The 16,190-nt window shown below is 42.5% G+C and overlaps 1 long non-coding RNA gene across 3 annotated transcripts in view; it reads right to left on the bottom strand.

Moving 5' to 3' along the window:
* Positions 1-942: 942 nt before the first annotated feature.
* LOC105236739 overlaps positions 943-16,190 on the bottom strand; it is a 41,611-nt gene continuing 26,363 nt past the window's right edge. For 2 of the 3 annotated variants that reach the window (XR_002142263.2, XR_004626215.1), the window contains 3 exons: positions 11,404-11,454; positions 10,592-10,723; positions 4,092-4,455 (listed from right to left, as the gene is read on the bottom strand). This is a non-coding gene — a long non-coding RNA (uncharacterized LOC105236739). Of the gene's footprint in view, positions 2,035-4,091; positions 4,456-10,591; positions 10,724-11,403; positions 11,455-16,190 lie in introns of those variants that run through there. The other variant, XR_004626214.1, reaches the window with a different exon arrangement.

Genomic DNA, 16,190 nt, shown 5'->3' with positions numbered 1-16,190 from the left:
GGTCCCTGATAAGTTTCCCAGGTGGCTTTTTCATATCATGGGCATAATGGTGGAGCTCACCTTCATAGGTAAAAAATAATGTCAAGAGAGAGACTCAGGTGGCACCTGCCTCACCAAGACCATCTCTGATAGTTGCAGTGACTTTTCTTAGTTTCTCAGTACAAATGGGTCCCCTCTTAAACAGAACTCACAATGGCTTCGTAGTTTCACACTGACATGGAATTTTGGTCCACTTTTGAAGAAAATTTTCTATTTATGCATGATGAGTCTTCTGAATTCTAAATTACTGTTACAGGCATTTTTAGAGTGAGTTGTATAACTCATGTAAGTTGGAGTGAAACAGTTTTGAAAAGTGCTGCAAAGGACTTTTCAATCCCTCAATCATTCAATAAACAAACATTTGTTTAATGCCTCCTCTGTGTCAGATACTACATTAGACCCCAGCAGTATACTAGCAGGGAAAGCAGACACAGGCCCTGTCTTCCTGGGGCTCAAAGCCTGGCTTTGAAAAGTGGCAGTCTGAATGTGAGTTGTGGCCTTTCTAAGTCAGGTGTAAAGCTTGTCACTTGGCCTTGAAGCTATGTTAAAAGGCGGATTCCCAGAGAAAAGATTCTATAATTTCCAGGGAGATGATATCTCCTGGGTATTTTGCTAAGGAATCAGACCTTTTTACCCAGAGCCATGAATGTGAATAAATTAATTCCCTCTTGGTATGGAGAGCAGTGATTGGTCTGAAACAAGGGATGGCAAACTCTGCTTGTGGGCCAAATTCAGCCCACCACCTGTATTTATATGGCCTGCAAACTAAAAATGGCTTTTACATTTTTAAACACTTGAAAAAATTCAAAAGAAGAATAATATTTTGTGACACATGAAAACTATATGAAAACTCAGATTTGAGTGTCCACAATAAAGTTTTATTGGTACACAGCCGTACCCGTTCCTTTGCTGTCTATGACTGCTTTTCGTGCTGTGGTGATGGAGCTGGAGGACCGCAGCAGAGACCGTAGAGTTTACAAAGCCTAAACTATGTATTACCGGGCCCTTGAAAGGAAATATTTTCTGACCTCTCGTCTAGGAGGCTTGCTGGGGCTGTCACTTCACAATGCATGGCTGTGGTCACCTCTTGAGCTGCTGAGAGACACATTAAACCCAAACTGCCCCTTCCCTCTGTAGGACGTGAAAACTGGGGACAAGTATACGAAGAGCAAGAGTATGGCCAGGTTCACATTTTCTTAAGCCACAAGCTTGGGTATCCAAGAAATAGCACATGATTTTCTGTAATGACACTTCATGGGCTTAATGTTAGAACACGCAATCTTACTCATTTCTACAAAACCTCTGTGTTTCTGTCTTTTCATCGAAGTTCAGTTGATTCTGGATTTTCTCTCTTGTTTTCCATCTCTGCTAGCATGGGGGACCTAGGTGGCAGCCTGGCAAGGGCTGCCTCTCCTGGGATGCAGCCCACCTCTGGCTTCTGGCATTCTGAAAATGTCCATGACCCTGCTTGGTCTGGCTGCTTTCTGCTGCAATGTCTCTTCATCACTTCTGTCAGATACTTCCAAGGTCGATGGGTGCTCCGCTACTCCTGAGCCCCTCTTGTGTGTGGAGAAACTTGCACTCCTCCATGTTTTTCTGGGGCTGCTGGAAATCAGTTGACCACCTAGCCTTCTCTGGCCCTGGCGGCCCAGGACTCTGGGAGGGGAACCAGGTCCGTGTGACAATGTTCTTGCACTTAATAATGGCCTCCTTCCTCTTCACACACAGCCAGCTTCTTGGACGGACACTCCCCCAGGCCTGCTACTGCTCCCTGGGCAGTGGTATTGGAGGGGCTGGATGTGCTCTCTCTCAGGGCTGCGCTCTGAGGCAGGCAGGCAGGAGGGAGGCACAGGCTTCTGCCTGATAGGCCTTTCAGAAAGAAGCCTATTTGTCTCTCCCAGTTCTGTGCGTGTTCCAGCCAGCTCAAGTCAGACCTGTTGGCTCTGCTTGATTCAGCAACTTCGGGCTCTGGTTAGGCCAGATGGAAAATCAGTCCTGGAAAAACGAAAATGTGAAAAACCAAGGCAGAGAAGGTCATTCACCCCCTCATAAATCTAAACACACTAAGTCCATTGAAGGACTTGCCAGGAAAATGCTATTTTCAGTTTTCTCTGTGGGTTCAATTTATCTTTACTGCTAAGTAGTCGAGTTGAATTAGATCCAGAAGCAGATACAATTCGACCCTTTTTCCTTGAAGGGAGTTACCCCCACCTTCCTGTCAGGGACCTGGCTATTCCATCCGAAGGACTGGCATTCCCCAAGTTAGGATTCATAGAAGATCTTCCTTTCAGATATCTGAATTAAGTGCACTTAGGTTTTCCTTTCTCAGATAAATGAGCAATTGCCTCTTTCCTGCTCTATCTCATTAAGGATGAGAAACAGTTACTCAGGAATGCACTTTACTTCACTGGGTTTTGCTTTTCGAAACGGCAATTTTTTGCATCTTATGATCTACGTTGGCCTGAAGCACAGCCACATCTATCATCCTGACCATTCAAGTTGAGAGTTTTGAAAGATACGTAATAGAACAATGGAGTTCAAAGAAGGACACACCTGTCCGGGCAACTTGGGTGGCCCACTCAATCCTAGTGTCAATGAGGTGGTTTGGAATGGGTACTGGAATGCCCATACCTCCGTAACATTACCACAGTTATGTGCAAAGATGAAATACATCATGTATTGAAGCATTTCCCCAGTTTCTATGGGCAAGAATAATAGTTCCCAACCTATAAAGATATGAGCAGAGTAGAAGAGAGCATTCGGATCTATTTCCCATCTGAATGGCAAAGTGGAAGTTGATTTCTGCTTTTCCATATGGAAACGACTGGCTTCCCCACGTTGGTTGCATAAATAAGAACTGCTGTCCCGAGGCCGATCCCTTCAGGACAGAGTGAGAGAAACTCTCCTTTCAACTCCCTGTGATAGTCTTAATATAGAATCACACATTCTTTGATATGCCTCCCTTCAAGAGGTGGGCCTTACCTCCCCTTGAGCATGAGCAGGACTTAGTAACTCACTTCTAATGAATACAGTGTGGCAGGTGTGACCTTGTGTCACTTACAAAGATTTGAACATGAAAGGTCCTACGGCTTCCTCCTTGCTCTCTCTCTTGGATCACTCACTCTGAAGAAGTCATGTCATGAGAACACTAAAGCAGTCCTATGAAGAGGCCCACATGTTGAGGAGCTGATGTCACCTGCCAAGAACCAATAAGCAACTGTGGCCTCTTGCCAACAGCCGTGTGAGTGAGCCACGCTGGAAGAAGATTCTTCAGCTTCAGTTAAGTCTTCAGATGACACAGCCCTGGCCAATGTCTGGACTGCAGCCCCACGAGAGACCCTGAGCCAGAGCCCTGAGCTAAGCCGTTCACAAATTCCTAACCCACAGAAGCCATGAGGTTGTAAGTGTTGTTTAAAAGCTACTGAGTTTTAGACTCATTTATTGTGCAGCAATAGATATTTAATGAAGTTCCCCTTTGAGAATATTTCATTTGTGGTGAAAATTTTATTAAAACTGTTATTTATGATGTATACCTTTATGCTTACCGGTCATAAAAAATAACCGGTCAGCTTTCAAGAGCAATAGAGCTGATAAAATGAATTACCATATTAGTTTAAACCTGAGCTGCAAGAACTTGACCAGACATGTTCCTAGATAATTTAATGGATACATTCAAATGCTCCTCCGTGTACATCACTTGAGTGCACAAAGAGCAAGTGGGGTCCAGGTTTATCAATTTCACTTCATTGTAACAGCAGAGTGAAGAGGATATTGTGATGGTTTTATCATATACCTGCAAATTCTTTGACACCCCTTTCATTAAGAGTACTGTATCTCTGCCCCCTCCTGTGGAATCTGAGCCAATCATAATGACTTGTTTATATCCAGAAGATGGCTCACTCAACAGCCCAGCTGAAGTCTTAGGCACCAGCCAGTATCAACTACTAGACCCGTGAGCAAAGACACCCCCCCACACCCAGTGATTTCCATTCCCAACCAACAAGTTACTTCCAGCTGTGAAGTCATCCCTTCCCCCCCGCCACCCACCCCCAGTTTAAGTCTTCTAACTTGAGGCCCCAGATATCATGGAACAAAGTTCCACGAGCCTAGTAAAACTGTTTCATGACACGAAGGTTTGGAGTAATTTGTTATGTAGCAATAGTAACTGGAACAGACATGCAGAAACAGTGTTTCTACATCTTTCAAATTAGTTGAAAACAATCCAATTTGGAGACAAGAACTAATTAGCCAACTGAGTTGAAGCAATGACCTTTAAAGGACTTAACTTCAGGGCAAAATGTAAGGTTCAGGAGGCAGGTGGCAACGGAAGAGACGCAGTATGGTTTTTGCTATGTTGTATTTTCTGTTGCAAATTGCAGCTCTCCGGGGAAAACATTAAAAAGCTCGTTAGGCAGCCTGTATAGAGATAGAAACAGTAAGCATAAATTTCATCTTTGAGTCTTTTCCCCCACTTTACAAAAATGCAATTGTGAAAACTTTCAAACACAGAGAAATACATCCAGATATTCACTACTACCACCCGGAATTCATCCGAGGTTAACGCTTTTGGACATATTTGCTTGGAATCTATTTTTAAATAAGAAATCAGCAGATACATGCGTTTAGAGCTCCCCACTCCTACCAATTTCAATTTATGTCATCCCCAGGGTTAACTGCCATCCTGAAGTTTGTGTTTCTCCCTTGCTGCCTTTTAATTATTTTAAGAACAATTAGTTCTGAAAGTTATCTTATAATTGCATGAGAGCTAGTTTTAATGATACCGTCATTAATAAATAAGTTGATTCGGTTAAGACACTACACACAAATGTTTGCTCTCTCACTTACTAACGAATTAAAAATCCTAGGATACATGCTCTCCATCTAGTGGTAAAAACTGGATAACCATAGGTGCACATAGGTTTGATGTAAAGGAATGAACGCATATAAAGCGACTTCTATGGATGGGGCACTCTTCTAGTCTCTGTGGGGAATATGAAGATGGACAAAACACAGACTCCAGCCCTCAAGGTGCTCACAATCCATAGAATATTTACCATGGGCTCAGCAATCATATAAGGAATACGGAGGCTCAGAGAGATCAGGCAACTTGCTCAAGGTCGTTCAACTCCTGAGTAGCAGAACAGTGATCTCAAACCTCTTAGGGTTCGGTTTTGTTTTGTTTTTTTTTTTGAAGCTTAAATCTGTGTTTACAAACCTACGCCACGGCATGTCATAGTGCAATTCGCAAATATTAGATCCAAGGATACAGTATTGAAAGCGGCCAGGGCAAAGAAATTTCTCACGTACCAAGGCAAAGGTATCAGGATTACGTCAGACCTGTCTACAGAGACCTGGAATGAGAGAAAGGCTTGGGGGGGCATTTTTAAAGCTCTTTCAGAGAAAAACATGCAGCCAAGGATCCTTTATCCAGCAAAGCTGTCATTCAGAATTGATGGAGAAATAAAGACGTTCCAAAATCGCCAATCATTAACCAATTTCGTAACCACGAAACCAGCCCTACAGGAGATATTAAGGGGGGCTCTATAAAGGTAAAAAGGCCCCAAGAGTGATACAGAGCAGCAAGTCACAACCGATACAAAGACTTTAAAGAGAAATGGCATCATTAAAATCATATCTGTCAATAATCTCTATCAATCTAAATGGCTTAAACTCTCCCATAAAACGCCACAGGGTTGCAGATTGGATAAAAAGACATGACCCATCCATTTGCTGTCTACAAGAGACTCATTTTGAACCCAAAGATGCATTCAGACTTAGAGTAAGGGGATGGAGTACCATCTTCCACGCAAATGGACCTCAAAAGAAAGCTGGAGTAGCAATTCTCATATCAGATAGACTGGATTTTAAACTAGAGGCCATAGAGAGAGATACAGAAGGGCACTATATTATTCTTAAAGGAAGTATTCAACAAGTGGATATGACAATTATTAATATATATGCCCCCAACAGGGGAGCAGCAAGATACACAAGCCAACTCTTAACCAAAATAAAGAGACATATAGATAAGAACACAGTAATAGTAGGGGACCTCAACACCCCACTATCAGAAATAGACAGAACACCCTGGCAAAAACTAAGCAAAGAATCAAAGGCTTTGAATGCCATACTCGACGAGTTGGACCTCATAGATATATATAGAACACTACACCCCAGAACCAAAGAATACTCATTCTATTCAAATGCCCATGGAACATTCTCAAGAATAGATCATGCTCTGGGACACAAAACAGGTCTCAGCCAATACCAAAAGATTGAAATTATCCCCTGCATATTCTCAGACCACAACGCTCTGAAATTGGAACTCAACCACAAGGAAAAACCTGGAAGAAACTCAAACACTTGGAGGCTAAGAACCATCCTGCTCAAGAATGACTCGATAAACCAGGAAATCAAAAAACAAATTAAACAATTTATGGAGACCAACGAGAATGAATACACAACGGTCCAAAACCTATGGGATACTGCAAAGGCAGTCCTAAGGGGGAAATACATAGCCATCCAAGCCTCACTCAAAAGAATAGAAAAATCTAAAATGCAGTTTCTATATTCTCACCTCAAGAAACTGGAACAGCAACAGAGGGACAGGCCTAACCCACTGACAAGGAAGGAGTTGACCAAGATTAGAGCAGAAATCAATGAATTAGAGACCAGAACCACAGTAGAGCAGATCAACAGGACTAGAAGCTGGTTCTTTGAGAGAATCCATAAAATTGATAGACCACTGGCAAAACTTGTCCAAAAACAAAGAGAAAGGACTGAGATTATTAAAATTATGACTGAAAAGGGAGAGGTCACGACCAGCACCATTGAAATTGCAAGGATTATTAGAAACTTTTATCAACAGCTATATGCCAAAAAACTAAACAATCTGGAAGAGATGGAGGCCTTCCTGGAAACCTATAAACTACCAAGACTGAAACAGGAAGAAATAGATTTCTTAAATAGGCCAATTAACTATGAAGAAATTGAGTCAGTGATAAACAACCTTCCAAATAATAAAACTCCAGGCCCAGACGGTTTTCCTGGGGAATTCTACCAAACATTCAAAGAAGAAATAATACCTATTCTCCTAAAGCTATTTCAAAAAATAGAAACAGAAGGAAAGCTACCAAACTCATTCTATGAGGCTAATATTACCTTGATCCCCAAACCAGGCAAAGACCCCCTCAAAAAGGAGAATTACAGACCGATTTCTCTAATGAATATGGATGCCAAAATCCTCAACAAGATCCTTGCTAATAGAATCCAACAGTACATTAAAAGGATTATCCATCATGACCAAGTGGGATTCATACCTGGGATGCAAGCATGGTTCAACACTCGCAAATCAATCAATGTGATACATCATATCAACAAGAAAAGACTCAAGAACCATATGATCCTCTCAATTGATGCAGAAAAAGCATTTGACAAAATACAGCATCCTTTCCTGATTAAAACCCTTCAGAGTGTAGGAATAGAGGGTACATTTCTCAATCTCATAAAAGCCATCTATGAAAAGCCTACTGCAAGCATTATTCTCAATGGGGAAAAGCTGGAAGCCTTTCCCTTAAGATCAGGAACACGACAAGGATGCCCACTCTCGCCACTATTATTCAACATAGTACTAGAAGTCCTTGCCAGCAATCAGACAACAAAAAGGGATAAAAGGTATCCAAATCAGCAAAGAAGAAGTCAAAATGTCTCTCTTCGCAGATGACTTGATACTCTATTTGGAAAACCCAAAAGAATCTACGCCCAAACTATTAGTGGTAGGTTTCTATCACTTGACGTCAACGTGACACATTGGCGAATTTTCTCATACTGACCGCTGACCTGTCCTACAGTTAGATGGCTCTTTGTGTGTGTGTTGGGGGGGGGTGGTATGTGTGTGTGTATTTGCCTCTAATCACCCATTCATCCCCTCTTTCCTCAAGGATGTCTCTGAGTCACAGCCTGTTGTATGTGACACTTAGGTGTTCAAGATTTCTTCAGGACACCACTCCCTGTGACCCAAAGTTCACCTTGGCATTCCTGTCCCCTGCTGCAGGCCATATCCTCTTCTCTCTATGTGTGGAATTCTGTGCCTCCTGGTTCAATACCTTCCCGTCCTTTTATTACATTCCCCTGCCTGTGTTGTTGCTTGGGATTTCTGGCAGATAAATTGGCAACTCTGCCCCCTCCTCCATCCAGTACTGTGAACTTTCTCTGTCCCCAAGAACTTTAATAAGCACCCTTTTGTTCCTCCTTCCCCCCGTTAGCATTACAGCCAAACCCTCGGACAATGGAAAATTATCTCCTCTTTTTAAAACCCAAGGAAGCCAGTTTTAAGGCTTCATTTTGGAACATTTGACCTTGGTTTCAATAGACTTTTAGGATCTTATTTCTGAAGTTATATACAGAGGCCCTTCATGTTCTCAGATTTAATACTCACCATCTCTCCATATGGCAGACTTTTTTTTTTTTTTTTGTCTGTAGAACATCTCAATTTCCTTCCTATGTTTGTGACATTAGTGGGAGACAGAAAGCTCCTTCTATGGGAGCTGCAAAGGTTGATACTCACTCTTCTAGTTAGAGCCCCAGCACCCAACCTAGGCATGGCCCATCCAATGCATGCATCAGGGACGGAAAAATCAGAAGCTAATTAGTCCAAGAAGGGATCATGGATTAACCATTCTGGTGGTGGCAGCAAAGACAACAACATCCAGTCTGTAGGGGCAACCATGGCTTTGGTGCCTCGAGTGGGGTCCAGTGCCCAATAGCAGGGCAGCAGTGTTCATGTTGGACAACTTCTGTGGCATTGATCTCGGCCAAGAATGGGCTGCCCAGCTCCACTTCAGCCTGTTCATTTTCTCCACATGGTTCTCCAGCCTTCCACAAGGATTCTGCAATGTCCCCAGTGCCCTCTTGTATTTAAGTTTCTCACAGCTAGAAACTATTAATGATGCACCTTCAAAGTGTTCATGATAGGCAGAAATTTATTTTTTTTCTTGCAGCATATATATGAAATATGTAGTCTGGAAGGCTACCACATATAAGATCTAGTTGATTCACTTATGAGTGAGCCTAGCTGACTTCCAGTATCCACAACTCAATTCGGCTTTATTCTCTCTTGTGAAATGGTAGCAAACAGCCTGTTTCTCTTGGGGGGTGGGGGAAGGAGGGCGAAGGGGAGACACAACTGATGAATGGAAGCTGTGGTAGAAGTGATGAAAATGCAAAGAAAGAAAGAGATGGTTTCTACCCAGAAAGTAATTTTATTCATGACTTAAGTCCTGTGCATAAAATATAATCATAGTTTTGATGTTTCTCCTATTGTATGGGGGAAATAATATTCTTAGAATTCTTATTCTTATATTTGGTTTATTGACTAAACAAGGACAATATTGACAGTGAAAAGAGATGCTGTTAATGGAAATGTTGAGACAACAGGCATAATGGTCAACCTAAGTAGTAGAGACCTGGATATTCTAAAAGATCTTGGGGTCTGCCAGGGGCTGAGTTATCTGTGGTGGTGCCTTCCCTATAGCACTCCTTCCTTCTTCCTCAACCAGATTCTAGTTCTTTTTCCTCGGGTTCAAAGCTGGAGATGGACAAGTGTCAGCATGCCTGCCACTAGCTTGCACCCCCATATTTATGCATCTGGCAACACATTCTACATTTCCACACATTCTTACAGGGGTGATTTCCATAGCAACGGTAGGAATATAAAAAAGGCACCTGACTGATGCTTTAAAGATAAATCACCCTCTTTAAGAACCCTTCCCTCTGGGGAGTGATAGGCTATAGCCTCTAATAGTTTCTTAGCTCCCTGCCACATATGTCCATTTCCAACCCCAGCTCACTGTCTTCCAGCTTAATTAATTACCAACATGTTAGCCTCCTTTTTAGGCCAGGAGATAAAGAGAGATCCTGGCTGGACAGCTGTGGTTTACAGGTGTTTTATGAACCAAGAAGGAAAAACCTTGCATGTTTGGAGTGCCTACCAGACACACAGCACGTTTACCTATTTTGTCTCATTTTCATAGTAACTCAAACAGAACAAGGATACTTTTACAGTGCAGGCCGAGAATGTGCAAACATAGCAAATTTAACATCCAGCATCTCACTCCTGTATCTCATCACCAAGAAAGCCAGAGAAGAGAAAGCATGAAGTAGTTAGAGAGGGTCTGGGTCAGGCAGGGGACATGGGTGTCAGAGGGAGAGCAGAACGCATGGGGTTCAGGCTGGCTATTCTGTTTCCAAATCCTTCTTCTCACTAGAGCAAAGGGGACGGAAGGAGGGAGTGGTATTGATTCATATTCTGAGCTGAGAGGGGATGCCCTGCAAGCAAAGGATATTAACTCATTGGGGTTTGCTTCCTTGACACTTACATGCCTGCCTGTTCAATGAGCTTTCTCCTTTTTTAAAGAAATGTGTGCACAGCATTATCTTTTAAATTAAGCCCTAGTAGTTTTTCACCTCCCTACAAGACTCTCCATTTTTTGAGACTGTGTCACCATTTTTTTAAACTTTTGCCCTTTTGAGCACGCATGGAAAAGGTTTTACTCACCTGTATTTGAAAATTCAGTTCACTCATTTGTTCATTCATTCATTCACACAGTTTCCTCCTTTGTGTCAGTCATGGTGCTTTGGGCTGAGAAATGCAAAGGGCCATGGGCCCTACCCTCACAGAGTTTGTCATCTAATTGAAAGAAAGAAATCAGTTAATTATACAATTACATAATTACAAATTGGGGTAATGGCAATGAAAATAAGTGTCACCCGATGGTGACAGAAGTGCTGTGACACGGCCCCTGTTCCCCACATTCTACCATTGAGGTCTTTCCATTTAGAGGGTGGATGAGTTAGCACATTAAGACGTCCACCGTGAGTAAGTTCGGTCACATCGCTTTCATCCAAACAGGTGTACAAAATCAGTGTCCTGAGGAAGTGGGAGGATTTAGGGACTCAACAGAGAATAAAGGAACAATTTGGGAGCGTTAGACATTGTTTGGTGAGTGAACCTGACTAGGGAGTTCCAGAAACCCTATTTGCTGCAAAAAGACACCAGATGACCAAGAGGGAAGGAGACAGACACAGAATGAGAAGCAAAAAGCACAGAAAACAGATCTGTCCTAAGGAGGGCCTTACCCAACACTGCACGTACCTAGAGAAAGGATAAATATGAGCTACAGGAATGATCTGAAATTCACTTGTCATTAGTACCTGAGCTATTCAAAGCTAATTTTCAGTGGGTTCAGATTAATAATAGCACAGGTGTTTGGCATCCTCTCTGAAACCAAGTGGCATCTTTTTATTAGAGGTTTTCCAGATGGCTGCATTCAATTCTGCCAACTACACAGATGGGAAGGGTTCCCTTACCTGGACTGGATGTGTACATCCCATCAGTTGTTACTTGTCAAACGTGGTCTCCTAAATGAGATAACATGGGATATCGTTGAGTTAAATGAACATTTTTTATTCCTGGTTATGAGTGAATCTCCAGTTATGATTGATTCCTGGTTATGTCCTTAATCCCTCATCTTATTGAATGAGATCAAACAACAGGTACACTCGAAGTCTCTCCCCCTCTTTCCCTTATTTTAATCTGAAGCCCAAGCCAGGACTAATTATGAAAACTCAGCCCCTTGCTTTGCTTTCCCCTGGGCCTCCACCTGGCCCTGCATATTTCTCTGGATGAAAACAGCTCCTAAGATGAAGCCTCAGCCAATGCTCTTTACCATTCCACAGGCAGAAGTGAAAAGAGAGAGTGTCCCCAGGATTAATCCTCATTCTGTCACACTTTTCACCAGGGTCTCCATCACCATGCCTTGGGAAGAGTGTGTGGATCCTCAGCTAAACCCATGTAAAGTCATTCCTGAGTTCAGAGTTGGGGAAGGAGATTATGCAAACACTCTTCCAACTTTCCCTGGGGACAGTTCATGCAAGGGCTGTTAGGTTCCATAAAGAGCGAATGTGAGTTTCCTCTAGTATTTCCCTTAAGTCAAACAACATCTTGAAGTTCTCTTGGAGTTTGAATTTCAGTAGGATTTTGCTTTATGTAGGTTGAAACCTTTGTATGTTTTTCAGCTTCATTTTAATTTCAGATATGTCAAGGAGCTCTTTCTCTGTGCCTAGGATGCAGCAATCCCAGAAGTGTGTCTTCCAACATTTCACCTACTATGTGGTTTGTTGGTCTGAAGTGTAGAACTCTGTCTTACAACATTTTACCTACTATGTGGCTTTTTGGTAGCCTTTGCAAAATAGAAGTTGCATTAATCAATCATTCGAGTCTAAGGCAACTTCTCTGCTTTCAGGAAATTTAGAATTGGGTGAGAGAGATAAAGGCATGCGCACCTAAAAAAAAAAAAAAAGGTAGATAAGTATGGTACAATGGGACATGTTTTAAGCTGAAAATTAAGAGCCTGATAAGAGTTGTGGTTCTGCCACTTATAGATGGTGACTCGACATTATTTCCTTGAGCCCCAGTTTCCTCATCTGCTTGAGGCAAAGTTGGACTAAATAATGTCAGATGACTCCATATAAATTCTACCTGCTGATGATATTTCAAATCTATCCTCTTGCTTCCGTGCCCACTATTACCCCTGTCCAGACTACCACCATCTTGTTCCTGTAGCATCATAAAAGCCTCTGGTCTCCCTGTTTCCAGGCTTGTCTTCCTAGATTTTGTTGTTGCAGCTAGAGTAACTTTTTGAAAATACAAATTATATCTTAACACGTGCCTCTCCCCTACCACCAAAAATCCTCCATTGGCTTCCAGCTGCATTTAGTATAAAACATAAGCCACATAGCTGGTTTTGCATGACTCTTATAGCCTGACCTCTAATTATCTCTCTGACCTTACCATCTTCTGTTCTCCCCCTCATTCACTATGTGATTACCACCTTTCCCCCCCCAAAACTTGCCCATAAACATCCTGTTCTTCCATGTAGAAAATTCACTTCCCAATGAACCCATATCTTCTGGGATTTTTGCCCCAGGCATTCCTTATTCTCTCTTTCTCCCTCAAAGTAGGACTAGGAACCAAGGGGATAGGAGCAGAAATCAAGATTGGATTCCAGTCCAATTGAGAAATTAAGTGGAGAGTAATGTAAAGTTTTCTAATTTGGGAGGCTAATGGAGGCAGGGGAATAGAAGGGGAAGAAGAGGTTTGGGACATGTTAAAGGAACTCTCAGTGGCTTGTTAATCAATCCTTGTCTTTCTTTAGACACATTCCCTTATCTCGAATACATAAGCTTTCTCTTCACAAAGAAGATGGTAAGCACATAATGGCTAAACTGGTTGCTATATTCAGTGTCTGATTTTATCAGTCAGCACCCCATTCTGATTGGTCAGTGACCAGCTGTGCAACAAGTGTTAACGTTTTTAAATATTATGGCTGCTAGTGGTCTTTCAAGTGTCCCGCTCCCATTTCTGAACCATCTCCTGCTCTACGCTAGAATGCCATCCCCAGGCAGAGCTTGTCAAAATTTTCCTTCCAGGGACCCATAAAGGTAGAAATTCCTAGATTAGAGGTTGTGGACCAAATTTATTTGAATACTTTTCTTTCAGCCTTAGAATTCATCAAAATTTGTATTCTGCTTCATAAAAAATCTGTATTTGTTTTAACATGAAAAATACATTTTAATGTACTTTTTAAGGTTTGCAGCTTAAAGAACAGGCTTAGAAGTCAGAACCCTAAGAGGTTTGAATAGGCAACAACTTCTATGACATCGGCCAGAGCAACCTTTTTCACGACACATCTCCAAAGGCAAGAGAAATAAAAGATAAAATGAACTTATGGGACTTTATCAGGATAAAGAGCTTCTGCACAGCCAAGGAAACAGTCAAAAAAACTAAGAGACAGCCCACGGAATGGGAGAATATATTTGCAAAGGACACCACAGATAAAGGACTGGTATCCAAGATCTACAAAGAACTTCTCAAACTCAATACACGAGAAACAAATAAACAAATCATAAAATGGGCAGAAGATATGAACAGACACTTTTCCAATGAAGACATACAAATGGCTAACAGACACATGAAAAAATGTTCAAAATCATTAGCCATCAGGGAAATTCAAATCAAAACCACACTGAGATACCACCTTACGCCAGTTAGAATGGCAAAGATAGACAAGGCAAGAAACAACAATTGTTGGAGAGGATGTGGAGAAAGGGGATCCCTCCTACATTGTTGGTGGGAATGCAAGTTGGTACAGCCACTCTGGAAAACAGTGTGGAGGTCCCTTAAAAAGTTAAAAATTGAACTACCCTATGACCCAGCCATTGCACTACTGGGTGTTTACCCCAAAGATACAGACGTAGTAAAGAGAAGGGCCATATGCACCCCAATGTTCATAGCTGCATTGTCCACAATAGCCAAATCATGGAAGGAGCCGAGATGCCCTTCAACAGATGACTGGATTAAGAAGCTGTGGTCCATATATACAATGGAATATTACTCAGCTATCAGAAAGAACGAATTCTCAACATTTGCTGCAACATGGACGGCACTGGAGGAGATAATGCTAAGTGAAATAAGTCAAGCAGAGAAAGACAATTATCATATGATTTCTCTCATCTATGGAACAAGAACTAGGAAGATCGGTAGGGGAAGAAAGGGATAAAGAAAGGGGGGGTAATCAGAAGGGGGAATGAAGCATGAAAGACTATGGACCCTGAGAAACAAACTGAGGGCTTCAGAGGGGAGGGGGGTGGGGGAATGGGATAGACAGGTGATGGGTAGTAAGGAGGGCACATATTGCATGGTGCACTGGGTGTTATACGCAACTAATGAATCATCGAACTTTAGATCAGAAACCAGGGATGTACTGTATGGTGACTAACATAATATAATAAAAAAAATTAAAATAATAAAAAAAAAGAAAGAAACCTACCACTAGCTCAGGAAGAAGAGAATTTATTGAAAGGATAAGGGGGTGCCTCATGTAACTGCCAACATAAGGGAGAGGGAGCAGTTGGACCCAAGATTCAAATGTCTCCAGGACTGTGTCTATGTCTGTCTCTCATCACTGCCTTGAATTGCAGACCAGCATCTTTGGCTTGGTGGAGAATAGGATCGCTCACAGGGATAAGGTCCTGCCCTGTGGCTTCTACTTCCAGAGGAGAGATGACCCCCTTTTTAGCTCCAATTCTGTAGAAATACTCCAATGAGCCTGGCTCACCCATGGCAGGTAGGCCAGTTGATATTCCTGATGATTTTAAAGGACAATTACTAGTTGTGAGCAAACTGCTAACATTTTTACTGACCCCTGCAGGCAGTGGATCGTGGCTATGAAAGTGGGGACCTGATCCATCCATCTTGGGTTGGTTTTCCCCTGGATCTGACAACTACACAAGCCACTGGGCCATGGGACACAGACATGACAGCTGTGGCCCCATCCCTGTGGGTCAGGGCTATTGTCAGAGAAGGGAGAATCATCGCAAGCTCCAGCTGGTATCTGGTATATCTGGGGATGTGCAGGAGCCCTCCCAGGCCTTGTCTCTGTCTGGTCAGTCTTACAAGGGCTGGCTTGGCTTTGGTAAATATAAAGTGAGTTTATGGCTCCTACCTCCTGCTTACTCCCCATGTACCTAAGGACACACAGTTCCCATTTGGAAAGTAAAAAAGCAGTGACTAGCCAGTCTGTCCTGATGTTCTAAGGAACTGCCCTGAGAGATTCTTGACCGAACTGACTTAATCACGTAGTTGTTTTGATGTTTTACAAACAGAGCCATCGTTTGTAGTCTGGAAGAAAGCCAGTGTGCATTTTCCAGACTGATGCCATCTGATGTCAGCTCTGTCTCCCAGCCTGACCTGGCTTTGCTGAAGCTAAACCCTACAGATAACGTTTCTGACATTCTACTTGCAGTTCTTAGCACTGATAGGATTTTCCCGATGACTTTCTGAACTGGATAATTGCAGAAGGATTGGTGACCCTGAGACACTGTGGCCGAGCTTATCCTTAATGGCTTGTGGTTGCTGAGACTGGCATCTACGAGCCAAGTTCCATGTGCTAGCGAACATTCAGTATGGAGTGAAGTTTTAGGGACCCAATTACATCCATGCTCCAGCCAACTCTCCATATGGAGTCATGGTCCAGCAGCCGTCTTCTGTGGAAACCCGAAGCCCCACAGCGGATTCAGCTGTCATTTGTTACTCA

This window comes from Ailuropoda melanoleuca, chromosome 6, assembly GCF_002007445.2.
Source record: "Ailuropoda melanoleuca isolate Jingjing chromosome 6, ASM200744v2, whole genome shotgun sequence".
In the NCBI taxonomy this organism is placed as follows: Eukaryota; Metazoa; Chordata; class Mammalia; order Carnivora; family Ursidae; genus Ailuropoda; species Ailuropoda melanoleuca.
This window is presented reverse-complemented; position numbering and strand designations above follow the sequence as displayed.